The following is a 4,837-nucleotide window of genomic DNA, read 5'->3' on the forward strand; positions in this document are numbered from 1 at the left end:
TTTCTGTTCTTTTTTTCAAAATGGCCTTTTTTCCCGCCGTTTTTACATCACTGGGGGCGTGTACATCACTAATGATTTGATTACATGGGGTATATATGTAGCTTGTGGATGTTATTACATTGTCACATCTCTTGCCTTGAAGAAGGGACCCTGTGTGGCCCGAAACGTCGGCTCATGTTGGATTTCTGTGACATCATTGTCCATTAAAAGGACTCATTCATTTTAACTTATGGAGTGCTGGTGACCTATTTTCTTCAATCTTGTTTTCATATGTAGGCGCAACCAAAACGGGGGTCTAGAGACATTTGATTTTTCATATCAGGTGAAATTTGTTAACCTCTTGCCGTCCGCCCGTAGTAAAAAAACGGACGGACGGCACTGCAGCATCTGCGGGTTGCCGTCTCCAACTAACCGTAAATAAATCATCCAAATTTGTACAAGGGCAAAAAAATTACAACCACACACTACCTTCTTCTTCTGTGCCATGCAATAGTATTGAATCTATGTCAAAATGAAGAAAAAAAGGTTCCAGTCCTATTTACCTCCCTTAATCACAGTGCAGCAAGCATCAGATAATGCCTGGAATCTGCCATAGGGCCACCCTGAGGGAGATGATCAATTTACACCTCAATAACAAGTGATAAAAATACCTTTTTACTTGTGAATTGCATTTCAAGCATTTTCTATCATTCTGGTTGTTAAAAAACTTCTGAATAGGTAATGACAGAGTAGGTAAAATGATATCTGAAGTTATTATACTTATAAAACAACAGGCGTTAGGAGCGCTACTACCTAAAATGAAAACGAATGATGTGACTTACAGTTGAAAGGCACCTGATGTGTCAAAAGGTGGTTAATCAATCTAATTGCCGGGTGCCAGGGGAGAGTCCAAGGATGGATAGGTTCCAGGAGCAATGTGAAGAGCAATGTGGGAGCAATGTGAAGATGCCTGGCAGCACGCGTGCATGGCTGGCAAGGCCGGGCCGCGGCGGCTAGGAAAGGGGAAGCCGCGAGCGGCTATAAACTACTGTGTTCGGTACATTCAGCAGATGTCGTCAGGCTGATGTCACGCAAGAATGACTAGTCCTGAATGGAGAAGGAAGTCTGGAGGGATGGACAACTGAACGAAGAAGAGGGCTCTCAGTGCGGTGGCGTCTACTCGTTGAGGCACAGCCTCTTTCTCAAGCCTCAGAAGGTTTTATACTGCTACTTTTTTAAAAAGTCTAATTTTGCTAGATAATGGTAATGCGTTTTGTGAATTCACTACCTTCACAGCCACTATACACCGATCAGTTAGAACATTATGGCCACTGACAAGTAAATAACATTGATTATCTCCTTACAATGGCACCTAGAAAATAAGTGGAATATATTAGGCAGCAAGTAAACAATTTGTCCCTGAAGTTGTGTTGGAAGCAGAAAGAAATGGGCAAGTGTAAGGATTTGAGCGACTTTGACAAGGGCCACATTTTTGATTGATAGACAATTGGGTCAGAGCAACTCCAAAACTGCAGCTCTTGTGGGATATTCCTGGTCTGCAAGTAGTACGAGAAAGGAAAACCAGTGAACCAGGGACAGGGTCATGGATGGCCGAAGCTCATTGATGCACGTGGGGAGCAAATGCTGGCCAGTGTTGTCCAATCCAATAGAACAGCCACTGTAGCTTAAATTGCTGAAAAAGGTAATGCTGGTTCCAATAGAAAGGTGTCTGAACACACAGTGCATCACAATTTGTTGCATATTGGCTACGTATCCGCAGACCGGTCAGGGTACCCATTCTGACCCATGTCCATCACCAAAAACACCTTACAATGGGCATGTGAGCATCAGAGGTAGGCCACAGAACAAATGGAAAAAGGTGGCTTGGTCTGATGAATCGTGTTTTCTTTTACATCAAGTGGATGGTCAGGCACTATGGCAAGAAGGCAAGCTGGCAGAGGCAGTGTGATGCTTTGGGCAATGTTCTGCTGGCAAACCTTGGGTCCTGCCATTCATGTGGATGGTACTTTGACATGTACCACATACCTAAACATTGTTGCTGACCAATACACCCATTTATGTAAACAGTATTCCCTGATGGCAGTTGCCTCTTTCTGCAGGATAATACACTTTGCCACACTGCAAATATGGTTCAAGAACAGTATAGGTAGCACATGAGTTTGGAGGTGTTGACTTGGCCTACAAATTCTCCAGATCTCAATCCAAATGAACATCTGTGGGCTGGGCTGAAAAATGTCCATTCCATGGAGGCCCCACTATGCATCTTACAGGACTTAAAATATCTGCTACTGATGGCTTGGTGCCAGACACCACAGCATACCTTCAGAGGTCTAGTAGAGTCCATGCCTCAATGAGTCAGAGCTGTTTTGGTGGCAAAAGAGGGACCTACTCTATATTAGACAGGTGGTTATAATGTTATGGCGGATTGGTGTATAATGTGTGATATCAATGAAATAATGGGCAAAATGAAGAAAAATAAGCTTTGTGAATTGACCCTATTGCCTCCTATAGTCTCCCCATGACACCAGCACTGATTTTAACCCTCCTCACTACAATCTCATGTCAGAGCCCCACACTGTTTCTTATGATTAGGGATGTGCATAGTCTTGGTGCGAACCAAGGTCGCACAAAATTGTCAGTGGCACATACCCCTTCCAGGCCCAATCAGTTGCAGCTGGGGAATTTTGAAACTCCTGTAGCTATGAGAAAGACAGGGGCAGGGAGTGCCCTGGCTTCTACTGATTAGGCATGCAGAGGGATGTGTGACTGGCAGTTTTAGGCTGGGTTCACACCTGGGCGTACGGAATACGCGTGTTTGCCGCGCATTTTTACCGTTTCCGAGGGCTATCCGGCTGTATCCTAATGGGATACGCGCGGCAAATGCGCCCCAAAGAAGCTCCTGTACTTCTTTGGGCGTAGGGCGTTTTTCAGCACGTTCCTACGCGCTGTAAAACACCCAGGTGGGAGCCATGCCCATAGGCAATTATTGGTTTTCACTTGTTGAGCGTTTTACAGCGCGTAGGAACGCGCTGTAAAACGCCCAGGTATGAACCAGGCGTTATGCCTGCTCAGGAAAATTTGCTTTGCCCTAAGCCCACACACATCCCTACTTTGATATGATCCCTGTATCATCTGTTTGTAGCTCCCAGATACTTTGCTTTCCTCTTGTTTTAGAACTGGCTGCTTAGTTAACAGAGAAGGTTTTATTTTCCAGAGATGTGCTCTGTTTGTGTCTTCATCTGATTTCGTTCCCATGGTAGCATCTATCTAGGCAATTTGAGAAGTCTGCTGGTCAGAGATTATTTTCTACATAGCTTTATATGGTTGATGACCAAAGCTAAACGTGCAGCATTCACATGTGATTTCCTGTGGTCTGAGATATGACCGGTTGAATTGTCTGAGTTGGAGAGCACCAGGAAGAAGGTGAGTATTCCAGTGAAAACTGCAATTTATGCTTTTACAAGTGCTGCCCAAATGTATTTATATAGTCAATATCCCACAATATCTTATCTTAGCATATTATCCATATCGTCCCCTCCAAAAAGGTATTTAAAAACATGTTTATACCGATTTTCAATAGGGAGTGCAGGGTTCGCTTTTTAAGCAGACCAGCCATGGCAAATGGGAGGCCTGCTTTTTTTCCCAAGCCCCCTATTCACCGAACACACATGGCTTTTTAAACAAGCGGATTACCTGAAAAATGACTTGCCGCGGCCCCAGTCCCTAATGCTTCTGGGAGGCACGGGTGCAGTCACCATGCCTTCCTGCAGCACCGGGAGCACAAAATGCTGCAAGAATGCACTCCAGCCCATTACAAGAAAGATTTCTTATGGGACTTCATGCACACAGCTCTCCCAGGAGGCAGTAGTGAGGCTCGTTGACACCACTTGTGCCTCCGAGAAGAATCTCAGGCTGGAGACTAAGTATTCTTTTTATCGGTAATCTGTTTGATATGGTGACATGGGGCTTGTAAAAAAAAAAAAAAAAAAAAAAAAAAAAAAAAAAAAAAAAGCAGACCTTTAAAGTTTCACTTAAAGTCTATTTCCACTTTTGCAGTCAAATTTGAGAGAACACTTCTGTATGTTTATTATGTGTTCTCATTCAGCCAACCTACTGAAGAATATTTTTATTTTTTTAAAAGCTAAGTTTTTTTCTGATCACTTTCAGAGTGATCTGTCCTCACAGAAAGACTTAGGACAGGACAAAGTGGAATGTGTTTCTCCCATTACCATACAATGCACAAGCTAGGGTTGTAATCGTGTAACCCGTAATTAGGACACACAGTGTTCAAATCTACATGATAAATTATTATACAGGATTTATATAGCACCAGCAGTTTGTCCTGCGCTTTACAATATAAGGAAGACATACAATCACAATACAATTCAAGACAAGACAAGACGGTAAGGAGGGCCCTGCCCATGAGGGCTTACAATCTAAAAGGGAGGGGGAAGTGATACATGAAGAGGTGGCTGTGTGGGAATGAATTGTACGAGAACGTGATGGTTCAGTGGTTAGAGGTGGGATAGACTTCCCTGAAGAGATGAGTCTAGGGATCACCTAAAGGCAGTCAGTGTGGGAGATAGACGGACAGGTTGGGGTAGAGAGTTCCAGAGGATGGGAGAGACTCTAGTGAAGTCCTGGAGGCGAGCATGAGGAGGAGTTGATGAGGTAGCTGGAAAGCAGAAGGTCTTTTGAAGAGCGGAGGGGACGGTTAGGGTGCTAGTTTGAGACAAGGTTTGAGATATAGCCGGGGGCGGAGTTGTAGATTGCTTTGTAAGTGGCTGTTGATATTTTTAATTTGATTATTTGAGTGATTGGAAGCCAGTGGAGGTAT

Source organism: Nanorana parkeri, unplaced genomic scaffold, assembly GCF_000935625.1.
Source record: "Nanorana parkeri isolate BGI_ZX_2015 unplaced genomic scaffold, ASM93562v1 scaffold2586, whole genome shotgun sequence".
NCBI lineage: Eukaryota > Metazoa > Chordata > Amphibia > Anura > Dicroglossidae > Nanorana > Nanorana parkeri.